Below are 20,925 nucleotides of genomic sequence, written 5' to 3'. Positions count from 1 at the left end.
GTGACAGTCTTGCCCTTTGGCTGAATACAGCCAAATATGTATGACTGTCACCGAGAAGTGTCCATCTCTTCCTCGACAACACAGTGCTAGAAAATGAACTGTTTCTCATTTGTACAGAGAACTTTCCACATCTTCAGCAACTTGCTACCTTCCTGAGGAGGCATGGTGCTCAAGTGAGACTCCGAGTACTACAAACTATCAAAAGCAGTCCTTACAGAGTGGTGTTTGGTTACTGTTCTACTGGCAGTCTAGGGTTCAGAGTGATCAAACACCTATGGTACACTCCATTATATGCTGCATTACAGCTCTGCAGCACTACTCATTTTAGCATTCACTGAGTGAATATCAGCAAGCAGTCACAGATTACTGGAGTCTTTACTGTACAAACACTCACTGAGTAGCACCCTTCTCTGGATTCAACTACTAGGACTATCAGAAGAGCTAACTGTAGGCTCCACTTTGGGAATAACACTTCCTAAACCCTTTTTTTTGTCCCCCAACTTTTCTCAAGTTGCAACTGCCTTGATATAGAAAGGGGTATTTAAATGTGATAAAATGTACAGAATGGAAACAATACCACACAGACTTGCCTACTCAGATGATAAGTTTTTTGGAACAAAGTCTTTAAGGAGGTATGACTATCCACCAACCTGGGCTGCAATATGCATTGCAGAGACTGTGCTGCATGCAGCCCAAAGACTTCTCCAAGCTCCACGCAGCATCAGAGCTCAGTAGGGGACACCAATCTACCCCAAATTGTCTTGTGCTGCCAGAACCTTAGCATTGACCTTTTGGTGAACATAAAACTGTAGCATCTATTTAGATCACTACTTTCCGAGACCATTTGTCTTTCTACTCCTAGTCATCTTTACTCCCTCTTCAGGAGTTTCAGAGGCTTTTAAGTCTTTTACATTATTATTATTATTATTTTCATTATTTATGCTTCCGTGAATTTTAGTTTTCTTGAGACAAATTAAACTCTTTATTAAAAATGCCTCAAATTTCACTGAAGGAATGCTGCCATAAACAAAAGGCACACTCTTCTAGAAGTCAAAAAGCAAGACAGTTCCAAGAAAAAGTCAACATGGTGACCTCAAATTTGTGCCAGACACAAATTTTAAAAATTTTATTAAGCTTATTATAGCTGTAACTTGAAATAACATTTCATTGCAAAGTTTAAATACTGTTGGACAAACTTGCATTAAACTGATCTATGGCACCATTTAAAAGGTCTCTGGTTTAAATCAGGTGGTTTCCACAAGGGATAAGGTGGATCTGGGAGTGTGGATTCTCCCAGATGCTGATATATGTAACAGTCATCAGGTAGGTCAAGATGCTTCCACCACACAGGTATGAGACTAGAACTCCTTTAAGACAAATTTACCTCATCATTTTACTGAAGCATGAATAAAAATCAAAATGAAGAGCAGCAGTAGAACTTTCAAGAACTTCTTGAAGCTGAGGATTTTAATTATTTGAAGTCTTCTATGGCATAATGGTGATTGCTTTTATAACAAAATCCTTGATGCTATCTTATTTCTATTACAGCACAACATTTAGATCATGTAACTGTTCTAGAGTTTCCGAATATAAGCAACTGATTATTCACAGAACTAAATGGGTGCAAGGGATGCATATACTCACATCCACTCATTTATTTCCAGTAGCCCAGACAGTCTGTTACTCACAAAAGGTTTGCATTCGATCCTACAAAATTTTCACAAGAAAAAATACATATCATGTTATCCATAGTACTTAAGGTTTTGAGCAGTATCCTTTTTCCAAGATGTTATTACTTCTCTCTATCTCCTTAAAAGCCTCAGCACAAATACTTTTTTGAAGCCTCTCTTGCACACTCTTCTTCTGAGTCAGCAGACCTTCTGAAGCATTTCCATTTTTAATAAAACAATCCATCTTCTTCTGTTCAATAATTATACACCCAAATGTACTGAAGTCATTAAATAGATGTTTATTTTACTTGACCTTGAAAAAACATAGATTCCTCACCATACCAACATAGGAGTAATTAGTGAATTAACTACTTCTGTGTATGTGACTAGTAAAATACAATTCTATGTCTCTTTTTTTTTTTTAAATAGAAAAATTAGAGAATGAGTAGAAAAGAGACACAAAAAATAATCCAGGGATGTGGAAAAAAATATAATGAACACCATATAAATCTTTAGCTTTAAGAAAACAAAATAGTTTGAGAAGTAATCTGATTACAGTGTAAAAGCACCTTCCTGGAGAGAAAATAGTGAGTACTAAAGAGCTCTTTAATCTATCAGAGAAAGGCATAACAAGAATCAATGACTGGAAGCTGAAGGCAAACAAATGCAAATGGAAATAAGGTAGAAAATGTTTAGCAGCAGGAATGATTACCACTTGTATTGTCCCAGTACCTGGTAGCCAAGTCATGGATCAGGGCTCCCTCACACTGGGTGCTTAAAAAAAAAGAGAAAAGAAAGAAAGAAGAAAAACGAAATCTAGAAAAGGAAAACAACCCCTGCCAAAAGATTACAATCAGTGCATGAGATGAACTAGCATAATAAAATCAATCACAACATCACGCAAAGGACAGGCAACATTTTCAGGGCACGGTTTCAAGGTACAAAGCACTGGGCTGAGATTCCAGCTTAAGGTGTTCTGCCTTGCCAACTGATCGTCCCCACAACTTCTTTACAACAAAGAGAAAAATTGATTCATTAAAAAGAGGTGTTAAAAGCAAGGGCTCCATTTTTTCTTTACAACAAAATGCCAGTGCAACTGAGGTAATTTTGCAAGTGTTCTGATTTTAATGAATTCCAATGAATGCCTTGGCCAAAATTTTCCTACCTGTGTATCTCACTATCAACTCCAGTGCTGTTTACAGGACATTTGAATTTGCTGCTTTGCTTGTGGGCAAAATCCGCATAACCCAGAGGAAAATATCCAAAAGCAAAGCATGAGGCTGTTTCATTTTCCTCACAGAAAATCACCAGCCCAGTCATCAACTCTGTGAGGATAAGACAGAATATCAACTGAAATTAAAACCTAGCTCGTGGCCCAGAAAACTTCTCTGGGGCAAAGTAAACAAACCAACCCAAATAAACATACTGACAACCCTCCTCCTATGCTCCAAGAAAAAAAACACACAAAATCAGCCTTATTATCCTTATCAATTGCAGCCTAAAAGATAAAGAGATCAACTTGTGTTTCCTGATACCACTGCTCTGCCAGTAGGGCCTACACAACACCTGCGGTAGCTCACGAACACAGGAGGCCACTGCTGTTGGACTGGGCAGACTGGGCAAACCTGAGAGCGATACTTTTTCTAACGTTATTTTCCACGTATTTTTGAGATCAAGAATCACACGGATTACCCCGAAACTCAGGGAGAAAGCTGAGACACCTGAGCAGTGCCTTCTCTTATTTTCTGTCAAAAAGCACAGATAACAGAAAGCACCTTTGATTTCCTTTTTTTTTTTTTTTTTTTTTTTTTTTAATTGATGCTATTGGCAGATTACAGCAACACACCAAATAACACACCAAATACCCCCAATGTATCTCACACCACAAAGCCCCTAAAGAGCTCATTTCTTGGGCTGGGAATGCTCAAGAGCAAACAAAAGCAAAGGTAAACTCTCCACAGACAGTCCCTAAGACTCAAGGGCAAACAGGTTTACAACCTGCAGCTTACTTCCCTTCCTCCCTAGCAGACCAGCCTCCTCCTCTTGGTTGATGCTCTGTATTTCACCAAGCTGAATATTTATGTTCAAATGCTAGACAGGGAAACAGTTACAACTATAAATAAAAGCATTCTTTTTTTTTTTTCTCCTTCCTTTTTAAAAATATTCTAACACGACTCATTATAGCCGTAATTTGAAATAGCATTTCATTGCAAAGTTTAAATACTTAACAGCTTTAATATTTGGCCTCATCCGTTCTGTTCAAGTTTTCCACAGGACCGCGGCTGCCCTGTGTGTGCAGGACACACGCTGCTCAGGAAATGAATCAGGGTTGTGCATCAAATTAGATTATTTATAGGTTCCTATATGTGTTTGCTCTACAAGTTGTGCAGAGAAGAAGACGGACAACTGCAGGAAGAGAGCAGCGGGCGTGTGGTTAAGGCAGTTGAATGCCACACAGGAACATTCAGTTCTCTCTGCCATAGGCTTCTGCAAAGAAGGAGCAAGTCAGACCAAACACCTTGGCAGACGGCCACCAACACCGTGTTCCTCATTTTCTGGGAGTCCGAACTGAAACACCTTAGGCCTTGTATGCAGAAATAGAAAGAAATTGATTAGAATGGCAACTTTGGCTTTTGTGAAAGAAATGGAGCTGGACCATGAGGTTAAAGGGCAGCAGGACTCAACTGATAACCCTGACTTCACTGCTGATTGAACGGTTGTTTTCTCCTTTATAAAGCAAAACAGCAGTGCTTCTCTATTGTTCTGGGAACATGCAAAATGTTGTTAAATACTTCAGAGTTCGTAGAAACAATTTTAATACGCCTACAAAAAAAAAAAAAGGAGGTATTCCTGATTTTCTATATACAGAGAAAGTGTTGGATATTTTCATCCACTAATTTTCCTACGTTGATACATGTTTGCATTAAAAAGTCTATATGATATAAATACTAACACAGGTAGAGACAGAGCATATCCATTTTTCCCCTCTAACTCTATTTGCAAAGTCCTTCCCAGTTCGTACTGGGGCTATCTAACCTTAGTACACAATGAAACTGTAAGATTCCTATGGAATAGGACAGGAACAGCAACCCACGTAGTTAAAAGACGTTATCCAGTTCACAAAAATAAGCAAGTCTTCACTCTCGGCTGTAGAGTATGACATGTAACTGCATCCACAAAAATAGAAAAGCAATAGGAGAGCTAGTAAAAGTTACTGCCTTTTCCCGCTTATTTTACTGGTCTGCATCACAGAATTATCATCATTTTGAAAGCTTGTAGTAATAGTAGGCTACTAAGAAAATAGCACATTGCAAAAATAACAAATGTATTTTGTGTCTGAAGAACAAAAAACAAATCTACCAGCATCTTTAAATTGCCCTGCATAGAGTCCCAGTAGTTAACTCCAGAAGCTAAGGAAACACCACAAGCTAAGAAACACCACAACTGCTGAAAACACAGGTGATTATCTCCTCTATTTTAAGTAGGAAGACATGACATGTAAAAATGCAACACTAATCACACCAATCCGGAGTTTTTGGTACATGACACAACAGAAATATTTTAACTGTCTGACAATATTCAGGGAACACTGAATATAAATGGTACGAAAGTAGATGTGCCAAGTCCCAAAACCAATACTACCTTAAAGGACAACTATCATGAATTAGAAGCAAGTAGACATGGAAATGAAATACAAATTTGCCTAAAGTCAGTTCTTCAGAGTAGAAACTTCCAGGCACTCATGTTGCATTAACTCAACCAGGCCCCAGGGCTCTTGAGGTCCATTTGACCAGACGTAGAATTAGGGCCTAAATACGCAAAGAGAAAAAAGATGAATCAGGTGTCATAGCCCACAGCTATAATCAAAGAGACATCAAACTTGTCCCAGGAAAGCAATATAAAATTCACATTTTTGCCACAATATGCTGCATTCAGCTACAGAACGTACACCAGGAGGTTTATATAGCATTACCTGATGGCAGTAAATTCCCCTTCAGGCAAACGTGAGTACCTGCAGTGCTTGTGCTCACCTCCCGAGTACTGCTGATATTTTTATTTATATATAATTTATTTTATTATTTTAAATAAATGACAGTGCTGTACAATCAGTAAAGGGGATATTTTTATATTAATCACCAACACCTCATTTCTAAGCGTGTAGATTTTTAGCTTCTTAGTAATGCGGTGGCAAAAACTAAAATGAGGTAATCTTACTATATTTTAAAACACTGTAAAACTGACAGAACATAATATTAGCGCTATAAAAACACTCACTTCTGTGCCCATCTGAAGGCTGTGAGAAGTTCTAGCTTGGCAGTGAGTTAGATGAAGTCACTTTCTGTGCTCCCTGACATACTAATAATAGCTCACGGTAGCAAACACCTAGTCTAATATACAGCTGCCAGTGGGAAAGGGCACTATCTCAGAAAAATACCTACTTCGTAACGTTTTCTCACACTGAAACATATAATGGGAATGAGTAACAGCAACAGTGAAGACACCACAGAAGTACCAGATTAGGATGGACCACTGGCACAGAACCATGGTCTATATATTCTCTGATATACCATGCTGTTCTACATTCAGCAACAGTGCTCATCATCCAGCATACAGGGAAAAGGGAAGGGGGGTTTGTGCATTCTTGCTACCTGGGACCTTCCTGTTTGTGCCTGTCAGCTCCAGAAGGTGTAATGGTCTTCAGTCTGATCTGCAAATTCATGAAGCTCATCAGTATAACCGCATCTCTACTGTTACCAACTCTACCTGATAGCAGATTGACATTAAGGTTGTCCAGGAGGATAATACTATTCTTTCCTTTAGTGTTACAGTTATGCCTTCTGAGATCAGCACGTAACCAGGCAAATTCAACAGAAACGTACCTTCTGTCCAAATAAAACATTCAGGAGAATCAGCTACTCCTGGTTACTCCTACATCTCTTAATAAGTTTAAGACAGATCCTTTCTACGAAATAAATTACTAAGTAAAAAAAAAATTCCAAGATACATGAAGATACAGACATCTGAAATTAACTGAAAGAAATGCTGATTTGTCTGTATCACTGATGGAGAGATAAGGACTCATTATTTCTATTAGGAAAAAAATCTAAGCAAAAATACATTCACTAAGCGCGTCAACATTATGACACCCACTTTGCTGACATCCAGCACTGACATTACTTGGACTGCTTACATAAGAGGAAACTGATACACATACAAGAGAGATGTGATTTCTGGAATTTGTGGGGAATGCAGTGTTTTTGTACTGATTGTGTTAGCTCAGGATAGATATAAAAAAAAAACAACTTAATTTCCATTTTAATGTTGAATTGATACTTTTATGCCATATACCTGTCACAAGTCTGCATGTTATAAAGAACCTATAATGCCACAATTAGAATAGTTCAGATTATGGTTATTTTATCTCAAGACAGGTATCTATCTGGCTGTCCCTCAATAAGCACACGGTGATAAGGGAACACGGGGTTCAGCAGAAGGAAGCCTGACCTCCAGCACTGTCTCTCCCCACGCAGCTTCTGCATCCCACAGCTGGCACCAGGCAGCATGCACTGATTGTGCTGTTTGCCACTGATTTCTGGAAGAACAAGAAGTGCACTTGCTCAGGAATTTGCATGCAACAGCCTTACCTGCCCACCACTGCTCCCTCTCTGAGTAACCCAAAATTATTGAAGGGCTATTAATATAAAATTCCTTTGCAAAGGGTCACATTTCTGAGTAAAGCAATTTTTCAATTTAACTTCCTGGAGCATACTACGTATTTTAATACTTCAATCTGGACACCTGACAAGTATACACTTAAGACACTATTTCTTCTTGCTCTTGCAAAAATGCATTATCAGTTTATAGTTCCAAAGCTAGCAATCTGAAATGTATCTATTGTTGAACGAACAAGAAAAAAAAAAAAAGTCATCTCTTTTTTGAGACAAGATCAGAAACAATTCTAATTCACATCCATATGCTTCCACGGTCATAAGACTACAGCTGAAAATTAGCCAAGTGCAGATATTAATTCTCTTACCTTCTCTCTGCTCTACCATTTATCTGTGAGTTTAGGAAATGCTGAAGGGGAAGGAAAAGGATCATTGCAGTTGGTATAGGACCTTGCTATAAAGGCCTGAAGCAAACTGACAGCTTCCTCCTGCTGAGAATTTTTGCATGACCAGGCACAACCAGAAAAAGGAACAGAATCAATGAATTGCTGAAGCCTTACTGAACTGCTACTGAAGTACTACAGAGTAAAGTTATTAGAAGACTTCGCTTAATAATTCAAATTTAAAAAAATTCTGTATATAGTGTCCATTATCACAATCAGCCAAATTAAAAAGATCAGTTTCTCCACTGCAAATGCATGATATGCCATCCTATGTTGTTCATCCCACTGGGACATTTCAAATAAACTACACAACTCAAGCCCCGTTCTGCCTGGCAGGTGGACTACATTCTGAGCTACATTATTTGGGAAGCAAACAGATGAGTGAAGGACCCCAATCAATTAAAAATACAATTATATCAGGTGCTAGCTCTTTAAGGTTTTCATATGAATGGCTTAATTGCTAGTGACATATATGCAGCTGCAGAGCTACTACATCACCCCAACTATTGCAACGTTAGCATCATCTCAGGCCCCAGATTTACTCCACATCCCAAGAGTCATATTCATAATTTGCAGATACTTTCACTGTAACATTTACAGGACAATACTTTTCTTAATTCTTCTAATCATCCAGTGTATTCAATCAGGTTATCATCATCACCACACCATCCTGATTTGGCAATATCTCTCTGTGCTTTGGAGAAATGCAGCCTGATCTCACTTGCATTCACACAGAGTACTGTTACAAAGTCCCTTTTCCAAGTCAATCACTTGGAGAACATGTCAGTGCCTCCACAGCTCTCCTCGGCTTCTCTGTTATTTGTCTTCATTTTCAAGGCCCTTCCTGGCTTATCACTACTGCACCTATTGTTCCTTAATCATCATCAGGAAGTCTGCTGTGGAATGTTTGTATTTGAAGCTAGGCCAATTTTCATAAAGCATAAAGCTGAAAAGATCATTAGATTACACTGTTTAAATCACTTATGCTGTGCTTGTCTAAAACACTTTCCAAAACCATCACACTTTTATTGGAAAAAAACATATTTGGAGAAGGTACTTGTACTTCTTCCCTTCATATCTCCCACCTGCCAGCAAATATCATGAGTCGAGATTCCAGCTCCTCTATCACCCATGTTATATTTTCAAACAAACCTTTTATGCTTTTTTCCATTTTACACCTTAGGGAAACTCCCTTAAATATCTGAAAACGTACTTGGTAGCTTTTCTTCACTGCCCTCTCTGAAATTTACTCAGATGCCCATGAAGTACCTTCCCCTCTGCCTCCAAACAAGCAGTCACACTACTATCTATGAGCAGTGTTTGGCAAGAAATTGCAAGAAGGCATATACATCCCACCTAATTTTAAGTATGTAGACAACTATCAGATGTAGGAGACAGATCTTCCTGTACAGTAAATGGAAAGACTCCTGTTGAAATCAATTTCCATGAAGGAATGCCTCATGTGTTCCAAACTGTCCTCCAAAGAAGTCTTTTTTACAGTCTATTTATATAAACTGGGAAAAGCCTGTGGAGCGCAGCCTCTTGATTTACATACACAAAGAGGATGCCCTCAATTTCTAATATTTCCCTTCTCATTTGTGTATATCCTACTTTCAAGTGTATAATGTTTACACTGCAAACTTCTAGGAACGTAGATATTCTTTTCAACACAAGTTGGAACTTCCACGCCCAATAAACATTCTTTTAATTCATAATAATACAAAAACAATCTTATAATACTATACAGTATTGTATTAATTATATGATCAGGTACTGTTTATCACATAGGTAAACATACAAGCCATGTAGAAAATGCACAGTCATGCACCAACTTTGTGATTTTCTAAATTCCTTAATGCTACCACAAAGACCTGGAATGTGTTCACAGCTGGCATCAGTTGGTTTTCTCCCTATTCTGAATGATGGGCAAATCCCCAGTACAATTCAAAACAGTGAAAGAGAAAAGAGAATGAAATATGGGAGATGGGAAAAGATGGGAAGGTATATATATGGGGATCCAGGATGTGTGCAGAACTTCTGGCAAAGAAAAGGGGGTCGCTGGAACAGAGCATGGAAAGTCTTGTCATGTGAGACACAGATGTAAGCAATCTTCCGAAACAATTGATGAGAGAATGGTAAAATGCAGGTCTCAAAGTTAAGAAGTGTAAGGAGACCCTTTGCATATGCAAAGAGTTCATGTCACACAGTACGTGTTTTTCCCTCTTAAACTTACTGGACTTTAAATATGCCCTATTAAAAATGAGATTTCAGTTGCAGAAGGAAGGTCTTTCAGACCAAAATAAGGAAGCAAAAGCCCTAGATACATTTTATATGCTCTCATTCCCCAAAAAAGCATGTTTAGTACTGGGAAAAAATAAAAACATTATGAAGAAACAATGCGCTTCAATAAGTTATTAAAGCAAAATAGGAGTCTTCCAGACAAATTTGGAAATCTAATTCAAGTACAAACAACTAGCAAAATTCAGACCAGGCATCATGTACAAAATAACTTGAACGGAATAATTAATACTGCTGATGATCTAGTTCTTGCTCTGGATCTATTCATCCACATAACCATCCTTCTTTGGAAGAAAAGTTCTTCCAAAGCCCAAAGTAGAAGTATTCTCCCTAAGCAAGAAAGCAAGCAAACAAAAACACCCCTCAGACACAGACAGTAAAAGAAGAGAAGAAACAAGGTAAAATACTGGATGAAATGATTTTCATTATAATCATTTTTATCAATGGCAAAGAGTTAACTTCAAAGTGTCTCAAAATAATGGTTTTGTTCTTCTGTTATGGCATCAATCATCTTGAAAGTGGCACGCGTGAGCAGTATTGTAATTAAGTTGCAGCTATTTAGGCTACTCAGAATGAAGGAAAACAAACTACAATGAACAACAGGGCCACAAAAATGCCAAGTCAAATTGGAACGATGATACATAACAAACACATACTAAGACAGAAAAAATAAAAGCAAGAGAAAATCTGTTTTTATGGGGCTTCAAATTAACAATGCAAGAGAGGGAAACTCAGCAACATAAAACTCAGTACATTAGGCTAGAGAAAAGCAACAGTTACCTACAGCATCTCCAAGTTGAGTTCACTCAGTCTCTTATGATGTGCACTCAAACGGTGCGGCCTTCTTTTCTTGTGTGGAAAAGAAGTGCCATCAGCTACTGAGAGGCTTTACCACACATCAGGAATTGCTCTTTGTTAGCAGTAACAAGCTAGATTTTTGAGCAGGTCCTTTAGGAATCATCAACTATGACAGGATAGTTTTTGCCTCAGTATCTTGCTCACCACAGATCTTAGGCCAGGTTGCTGCCCACTGTCTGTTTTCCTCGTTTGGAATATAGGTCTGAAATGCACTTCTGCAGTCCCTCCTCCTATCCAGAAAAAGAACAGCACACGAGTTACACTACAGCCTTGCTGCCATCCTCCTGATGTTAGGGACACAAAGTCTTCTGCTGGCAAATGATCTGTGCTGTGGCACACAGATGCTGCTGAGAATGGTGTCCTGGAAACCATGCCCTCCATTATCAGTCTACGCCATTTGATTAACCCTTTATTTTGGTTTTTCTATACACTTACACACATTTCCATCCACACTGCATTCACATCAAACTTAACACTTCTGTTACAAATCTCTGCATAATTTTCTTCTTGTTAAATCGATCTGATGCAGAACACTGCGCAAAGGGCACATCCCATACTTCTACCTCCTCCTTCCTTTGCTATGTGCTCCTCTGTTTTCCCTGCAACAACAGCAGTAGCCATTGCTGGTAAGCCTGTCCAGGAAGCAAAACCAGTAGAAAAATCAACCCTTTTTTTGGTGAGATTTTTTTTTAACAGCATAGATCCATGAACTGGATCACTGGGATAGTAGTCAGCACCAGGTGCAAGGGAGGAACTAAGACTGCTGCTTTTTAGTGGATGTTGTTCATTAGATCACTAAGCTGCAGTGTGAAAGAACACCAGATTCCTTGACCTCAGGAAGGAACCAGGGCACCACTTCAGCACGTCAGTGAAAATTTCTGCTCAATCAAAATAAAAATAAGAAAAGAGGCTGCTTAAACAGTGGAAAAGAATGAGTAGAAAAGGTGTAATGGAATTATAGTAATCAATCTTGTGACCTTACTAGAAAAAATAAAACATATGCAGTACATGTCTCCCCTCTCCAAAAGGATGTGTGAGAAGTGGAATGAGTTCAAAGATGAACACTGATAAGGACTGGGAACACCTGAAGACAAACTGTGAAGTTTAAACTGAAGAGTGTTATGAACAGACATCATCAGGTAACAAAACCTCCAGAGAGGTCCTATCAGATGCTGCTATGCTTGCTATCTTACAATACAAGAAAAATACCAAGAAGTTTTTGAGGTATGGAAAATTCAAAGCTGGCCAGAATCACATCTGTAATTCATCCATGTTAATTATCAAGGAGATTGAAAGTTATTAATACAAATTAAATGTCCCTATCAACAACAGTCACGCTAAACAAGTTACTACATAAAGAAATCTGGACAAAACATATTTGGAATTAACATCAAGTGATGAAATGGGATACAGTTACTGAGAAATGGGGAACTGTCCTATGGCTTGCAGCAATGTGACAATTCCTGTGTTTAAAAAAAAAAAACAATTAAAAAAGAATAGCAAGTTTATTCCATTATTAACTTCTTATTCACAACATCAAAGCTTTCCTATAGTTTGCACTAAATGTTATTAGTAGTTCTGTGAGACTTCTTCCACATCACCTGGGAAGGTAAAGGGAAGAAACGTTAAAAAAGTGGCCAGGGGTAGAATAAGCAGGGGAACACAAAGAAGAGACTTCCAGCAATGCCAAAGCAGGGATAAGACTTCATGGTTTAATAGGCGGCTGGGTCAGGTAAATAGGGCAATAATAAATGGCTGAAGCAATCCACGGTGCAATAAAGAGAACAAATGAAGACTTTACAAGACAATAACATAGAAAAGAGAACCAGAAACACAGCCTGGGAACTCTTTTTTGGAGAGAAAATGAAGTCGGTACGTTGATGACAGAAACTGAATAGCTAAACAGACTTTGTGTAGTGAAGCTGTGGGTTTGAGGTGACCTTACTGTCCACACTGACAGGTAAGCAGCCGGGCATAAAAGAAATAGCAAAAGGTTGCAGAAAAACAGTATACAATTTGTGAATCCAAAAGGCAACATACATTTCATCTGTGTTCCGTAAGCAGACCATTGAACAGCAGGAAACCAGAACATAACACTTAACCCCCTTAATTTGCTCTGTTTGGAAACCAACGGTTGCCAGATTAACAGCTTTTGCCTGTGATCATTTCAATGATACACCTCATTGGCAACTCGCAGCCTCTTTTTAAAATAAATGGGATATTCTACTTTTCTAGATGAAGCTTAGAAATATGTACTGAATATTTCAAAATATACTCCATGAACATTTACCTGCAAAGCTGTTCCGTGTCCATTCTCCCCTTTAAAGGGAAGGAAGACAATTACAACAAAATGAACTTACTGGAAAAGAGGCATAAACTAACCCTCACTTGGATACCAAGGCATTTTTGTTAAACATATATATTTGCTCATTCCAATATTATGAAAGCTATTTACTTCATAATAAAAGCTTTTGGATGGAATGAGGCATTTCTGAACTTCTCCTTCATGATTAATGTACAGTGTAAGGAGCCATTGCTTTGAGACAGGTGCTACAGAAGCCAAGTGTCAGGTTATCAATCAGCTCCTGCTTCACATTAATTCCAGTTTAATGACCAGAACTCTTTTTTATTCTTAACATCTTGTTTTAAATATTGAACTAAGAGGATTCCATCAGGATACACTGCAGAGAGCACCCACCTTGCAGTGCATGTAGCATGAAGGCATCAAGCAGGAGTTATTTTACCACCAGCCAAAGCACATTCTTAAACAAGAACATCTGGCACCATACACTTCAAGGGAAGATCTACCCTGCTGCAGTAACACGAGGGCATCCTATGCACAAGCACAGCTCAAACCCACAGGCAGCTCTTGGTCACACAGGTTGATAGCTGGAACAGGCTACGTGCTCATTTCCTCTACCCCTCAGCACTGTGGTGCTGTTCTGTTGATGGCACTGCTGGCTGGCCCAAATCAATATTGCCTCTGGTACTGATGCAAGCGAGAGGAACCTGAGGTCACCTGAACATGCCTTTGTATGCTGGGTGAATGGCAGCGCAGCGTACAGCCTTGGGTGGAAGAGCTGCCTGGAATAAAAGGGCTTAATGGTTCAGCACAGAAAGAAGGTCAGAACATTCAGCACCTGACATGAACCTGCCTGCACTTCTTCATAGCCCACACAGACAGTCTCACATCACAGCCCCTCAACATAATTAGAGAGCTCTGCATCTTCAGCAGGCAGTACAGGATGAAAAAACAACCCTGAAACAGGTGGAAAGGCTAAAAGGCCCCGGGCTGCAGCAAGGCTCCAGGACCTCTGCTGGTAAAGGAGGAAGGATCTCAACAAACTAGAGATCCACAAACTGAGAGTACCACGGGCAGAGCAGCCTGTGTTCATACTTACAGATGTGGATGGAACACAACACATCCCCATTTCTGGCATCCTGCTGCTACTTATGTTCATTGAAAGGTGAATGGGGCCTGATACGGTGGCAGCAACACTGTCTTCTCCTGAACTGCCCAAGTGGCAATTTCTGATGTATTTTCATTTTGATACTCACTCCCCTGCCTATGCTTCAATGCTACTGGAAGGTCAAACAGCAGAGTTCTGGTGCAGCTTTATCCCTCCTATACTCTCCTAGTGAGACATCCTTAAGCGACCCAGAACGACTTGGCCTGGGGTGCTGGAATTTGAAATGGGATTGACATTGCTGCTTTCATTGTCTTCCAGTATATTCCATGGAAGTTGTGGCAGCTTTTGTTGATAGCTGTGTGTAGTTCTCATTAACATATTGCAGCCTTGCACACCACAAACCAGAAGAGGCATGGAGATCAGATCTGTGTCAGCAGAATCAGTTAGGTAAGCACAGACATCTCTTCCTGACAACAAATATGGACATCTGCAGAAAAGCTGATATGGTGTACAGCTGTGAGAAGCATAAAGGGAAAATCTTATGGCAAGACAATTCCTTAATATAGACATGTTTGTTTGCTTTGGCACATAGCAAGCCTAGTTGAATAGGACCAATAAATTAAAGGTATCTCACTCACAATGTATTTATACTATAATCTGTCTCAGTATTATCAAATCCATAGCTCTGCCACCCAGAGAACAAACATGAAGCTCTGTATGTATTTTCAGTACACAAACAATGGCAGCTTTTAGTTAACACTGCTGTTTAACACCTGGAGAAACAACAACCAACACACACACACACACACAAAACAGCACACCATCACTACCAGCAGCACCTAAAGATTCAAAACAAACAAACAACAAAAAAGTACAGGTTTTATTTAATACTCTCAATGTCTGCATTTTGCAATCGAGGTACCAGAATGCAGGGTTAGAGAGGTGTAAGGGATGTAGGACAGGAAACCCCAGAGCGGTGCTTGAGTTCCAATACAAAACTTCTGTAACACAAATGATGATGTATGACATGTCAGTAGGTAAGGCTGCTTCTTTTCTGACATTTTTGTTAAACAAGATTGAATTGGTAAGCAATTCGCAATGCAAGAAGAACTAGGATAACCAGAGGCCAACCAGTTCACTATAATTTGTGCTTTCATGCTATCAACTTGACAGAAACACTTCTGAATCTGTCTCAATCATTATAAAAACAACGTGGCAGTGCAAGTACTTCCATAATCTCTTATCAAATAGTTCAGAAATGAATACACTGAAACCGTACTGCTTTACAAAACAAAGACACAGTTTCTAAGCTCTAACTCACACTCACCAGACAGATGTTGCCAAGATGTTGCCAACAACTCGCTAAATTAATTGCGTGAAAAAGAGCAATCAGGGTAAAACACAACTTTCTGAAATAAACTACGTTGAAGAAGTGTTTGATAGTACATATGCCCAATGTGCATGTAATTTCTCAAGGATTCAAACGCGTGTGAGCATCCCCTTTTTATATATAATGGCATCAAGTTTCACTGCGGGCCGCAGCAGTGAGGGCACGCCTTTAGGCTGCTGTGTTCATTTAGCTATGAGTCATTCTGTGTGGAAACAACATAACAGAAACATCCACAAACTAATGAATTGTGAAAGAACCATAACATCTTCCCCCTCAAGCTTTCACCTACTAGTGGAAGTGGAGTGTCACAAATGAAGTTATTATCACTAAAATGATTTAGGAACGGAAAAATTAAGCACTAAACACCAATCAGCTCTTTTACAAATCAATCACTTGTAACTGATTTAAGCAATATCACTCAGTACAGTCACCCTAGAAAACATCAGCAGAATGAGACAGGTAACATCCCAACCTTCTTTTTGCAATTACTGCAACTACAGATAAGATACCTCAGACACGGAAACAGCAAAGGAGGTTTTTCTTGATTGATTTCATCCTTCAGAATCTGAGGGGTTTTAAAATGGAGAAGGGTGCACTCCTCTTATTTTTTTTTTTTTTTTTAATTTTCCCCTCTAGAATCTGGTTTAAATACAAACTGCCCAAAAAATAACCAAACGCTTGCCATGAAATAAACCTCTATTGAGTGGAGGATCAGCCTGGCAAAACAAACTGGTGAGCAGCTTAACTTCTTCATCCCAAATTACTGCAATAGCCCATCAAATCACAGCAGTTTAAAAAACTACCTGTAAATAGATCTAAGCAAATAACTAAACCTATATTCATCCACCTAGCACACACATTTGTTCAGCGCAGGAAGGAAGGAACCTAGTTTGCCCCTTACATTAAAGCTGTTGGTGCGTGCTTTGTATTTTGGCACTGGAATGAGTGCATAGCACTTGGCAGGCTGGATTATCTCTTCTACCCACCTAGAAAGTAAAAATGAGAAGCTGAGTGCTGTAGGAAGGGGTATTACATAGACAGATATTACTGTTAGTCACTCTCACAGAAAATTAATTTCAAATGAGAATATAGCTCACATTAAGATATTTTCTGAGGAGATTAAAGTGGTTTTAACATACGCACTTCTGTAAGACTTCTGGAGAATCAACTCTCTGTCCACACACCTCCCAGGAATCCAGCTACCAGGTATTCTCCACACTTCTTCACTATACCTAAGTGAATATACTCTGTTTTAAAGAATGCTGCCCTTGGTACCATTTATGTTATGCAGTGTAAATGAGCAGAGTGCAACCAGATTCCATCAACCAAGCAGGTGCTCCTACCCTACCAACGCACACTTGCAGTTTTGCACCTCTCCTCAGGTGCCCATATGAGGTACCCCTGTTACTACAATGCACTTGAGCTGGAGACTAATGGCTGCAGGAGACACACAGCAAACCAAACGCTGTTACCATTCTCATACATTAACACTGTCCATTCAATTAACAGCTAGTCTTTTTATGAACCAGCTCAGGAACCATCGTAGTTTTCAGAATGGAATGTTAAAATTAGGAGTTCCTGAGGTCCGTAAAACTGCAATTTCACTGACAAGCAGCACAGTGCTAAACGTTACCTCAGCTCTGGAACTAGTTTATCTGAAATAAGTTCGGTTTCTGTATGGCACAATGTATACATACCCATGACCTCAAAATGTCTCTAAGAGCCATCTCAAGAACTGCTAGCTGTTATCAGAACAGTTCCATTACAACAACCACCACCAGTGGGATTCAAAGAGCAGGAAGAAAAATAGGCACAGATTCTTTGTGACTTTCAAGAATCAGTATATATGCAACTAAGAGCATAACTGGTATCAGTGGAAATAAGTATTTTCGCTTGAGGAATTACTGGCCTGAGCTATTTTAAAAACTAAAGTAAAAGGAAACACTTTTATGATACTGGACTCTGGTTACAATACAATTTCCATTGGTGTTTCCCTACTTAAGCTTTTTAACTGTGTACATTATTTAAATTCTATGAAGCTTCCAGCCAAGTAGTATTAGTACAGTAATTTAACATGCTACTGTTATACTTTTCTTTAATCTACACAAGGATTGAAAGCCTCCAGCTATGATTAATGTGTGATAAATAAATAAATAAATGTTGCATATCTTCCACAAAACTGGGTTGTTTCTCCCACTGCCTGTTAGAACAGTTGCACACACAGTGGTAAAACACGCCACTGGAGGTCAATTATAACATTTAGTCTGCCTATAATAAAAAGTATTTGTGTTGTTTGTTTAGTGACAGTTCAAAAATATCCAGTTGTAAATACTCAGAGAAATAGGCTCAGAAGCAGAGAACCATAAATAGTCACTAATTAATACTTTAAAAAACCCTCGGTCATCTAAAAACTTACTGTTTCACATGCAAGAAGTCACTGCTCAGTAAAATTGTGTACATTTTTAAAGTGCTGCACAATATAGAGCAACCCTCCAACTTATTACATGGTAGAAGAAACATTTCCATTAAGGGACTGGACAAATTTTCAGACAGATATAAACATTTTGCAGAAAAACATCATGTATTATTTCATAATTTATATGCAGATTCTTACCAAAATGCCACTGTTTCTGAAGATGCCATATCCAGTTATCCTTAAGATGTCCATTCACATCCATCATTAGTGCTGTGTTTGCTTTGCACTGAAGCTTCAGAACAGATTTCAGACAAGCAACCTACGCCTACCAAGATGGTTTCTAGAAAGCAAATTTAAGAGATGTGGAATAGGGAAAACAAACAAACAATATTGCCAACAACTGCATGTACAATGCGAACACAGTCAACATAATATCCATTCTGAAACGTTCATCATACATACTGTGTTGGACTGTAATAAAATAAAGTTACAGAATTTTTTTTCTGAACAGAAGGATGTGTAGATGTTTCAACATCTGCTCTTTTAAATCTCTAGTTCACCTACAGGAAATCTGTAGGAACAAAGCTTCCCTTATCCCATTAAATCTCATACCCATCATCTCATCTCGTTAAGGGTACTCATTTGCCTTCAAGTGATTCCTTACAAAAAGCAGGACCAAGGAACACTCATCATACTTGAAAAACTTATGAAAACTGAAGTTCTGATTTGTCAGAGAGTGCATGAACACAGGACAGTTAAAAGTCCTCCATTAAAACAAACAAAAAAGAAAAAAAAAAAGCCAGCCACACAAAAAACTTTTAAAAGCACCAAGGAGAGCAGATTGGGGGAAAAAAAGCATACAGTGTAAACAGGATTGAAGCAGAAGAGGCAGAAAGTGAAACAGTCAGTGAGCATCGGACAGAGAACAGCTAGTTAAACCTGGTGAATGTTCTCTGAATGGTCAAAGGTCCCTCAGGCTTTCTGCTCTTTCTGTCCCTGTCTCTGACTCATGTCCATTCTTCAGTACTTGCAGTCTCAAAGCAGAAAGGCTCCACACATTCCCAGTCTTCTCCCCATTATGAAATTCCCCTCCTTTTAATATGAGAATCAGGATTACTCCCTCGTCTGTAGCTTTAAATCAGGAATTATCTGGATCTGTTATCCATTATCTTTACAGAAGATGTGCATGCAGATCATCCTTACTTGCAAGTGATCCAAGTTCAGATATTCTGACTTCAATTATCTTAATTCTTTTTGGGGTAACACATATTGGACAAGCTGCGTTTTGCACATCAGAAAAGGAAGACAAGACACTGATCTATAAAACAGCAGTGAAAGTTTGGTCAGGATACGTCAAACATTCTGTTCCATACCAAGAGTAAAACTAGGATTCAGAGGGGCAGATGATCTGTAGGCTCTGGTACACACAGCCAGATGGAAAATTCTAACCATTCCCATTAAACTGTACTTGTTCCAGTATAAACTGAGCAGACTAGTAGGGTTGTTTCAGAGATGAAGACGCATTGTTATTATCAAACCACTCATCATCTATGCTTTCTAGAATATAAGCACATGTGTTTAACACGCAAGTTTGCCACAAAGACAAACTGAACATACAAAACTAAAGGATGCAACCTTTTATGGAGCCCTGTGGATAAGAGCAAAGAAACTAGAATGAAGTCATTTTCTTCTGGTATAAGGTCTCACCCGTGTAGTTCATAGAGGCGTAGCAACTGCAATATAATTAAAAACATTTTCTGAAATTGGGCCAGCCCTCCTAGGTTGTTCCCTTCTATTTGGAAATAAGCAACCAATATATAGTTTTATACTGATACAGCTCTATTCACACTAGGAGGCAAGAAGATGTTATTTTAATTATGCCAATATAGATAAAGTAGCAAAATATCTGATAGAGAACTTAGTATCTTGAATATTGCAAGATAGCTGCAATATTCCCAGTGCAGGCAAAGCTTTAGAGTACTAATTCTTAACACAAAAAATAATCCCTGCTGTGTAATTCCCAGAACATTATCAACCTTTGAAATGTTAATGGAATTACTAGAAACAAACCATACTTTGAATTTCTGCCAGATTCTGTCAAGTTCAGCTGACAAGAGTGCTCTGCGTGCCACTAAGGTGCCACTATTCTTTTCATAATACTTTACTACATTTAACTAACTTTTTTTGGAAATAAAAATGCTGCAATATTGTTGAATTTTGGAACAAACACTGGATCCTGACTAAGCATGCACTCTTCTTTGAAAAATACATAAAGCAATCACTCCTCTTCAGCCAGACCACAGCACTGGAAATAACCACTGTTATCTCTGCCTGTCAATGACAGCAGCAGGTAGTAGTTATTCAACAAAATCCCTTTAGTTCTGTTACACAATATTATTTCCATCATTATCTAGTTCATTTGGTTATTTTAAACATCTGCAAATACAGGCTATGCTATGAAAAAAAAAAAACCAATACACCCACAAACAACCCTTTTGCTTCTAAAGGGATAAAGTTTAGTTACTTCCACAAATATTCCTTAAAAGGAGCAAATACCCTGGTCTTCCTTACTTATTAGCTTTACATGCAGGTTACCTTCAGGTCTCTAAGGATTGGATCTCCCAGCTGACTGAGTTAAAAGACTAGAATCACCTGACAAAACAATACATTTTCTTGCTTATTTATGATTTATCATGATTTATATATTATTATATTCTTGCTTATTTATGATTATTTATGATTTGTATTACAATAACTTTCAAAACAGACTC

General features: G+C 38.6%; 1 long non-coding RNA gene across 19 annotated transcripts in view; it reads right to left on the bottom strand.

The window, feature by feature from the left end:
- The window catches only part of LOC125687162 (uncharacterized), a 43,991-nt gene that overhangs the window by 6,284 nt on the left and 16,782 nt on the right, over positions 1-20,925 (bottom strand). For 2 of the 19 annotated variants that reach the window (XR_007374019.1, XR_007374018.1), the window contains exons 5-7: positions 20,750-20,806; positions 19,358-19,472; positions 18,353-18,494 (exon numbers count right to left, since the gene is read on the bottom strand). This is a non-coding gene — a long non-coding RNA (uncharacterized LOC125687162). The other 17 variants (XR_007373988.1, XR_007373993.1, XR_007373990.1 and 14 more) reach the window with 17 other exon arrangements.

Source organism: Lagopus muta, chromosome 1 (assembly GCF_023343835.1).
Source record: "Lagopus muta isolate bLagMut1 chromosome 1, bLagMut1 primary, whole genome shotgun sequence".
Taxonomy (NCBI): Eukaryota; Metazoa; Chordata; class Aves; order Galliformes; family Phasianidae; genus Lagopus; species Lagopus muta.
The sequence above is the reverse complement of the archived record's forward strand: the minus strand, read 5'-3'. Positions and strand labels throughout refer to the sequence as shown.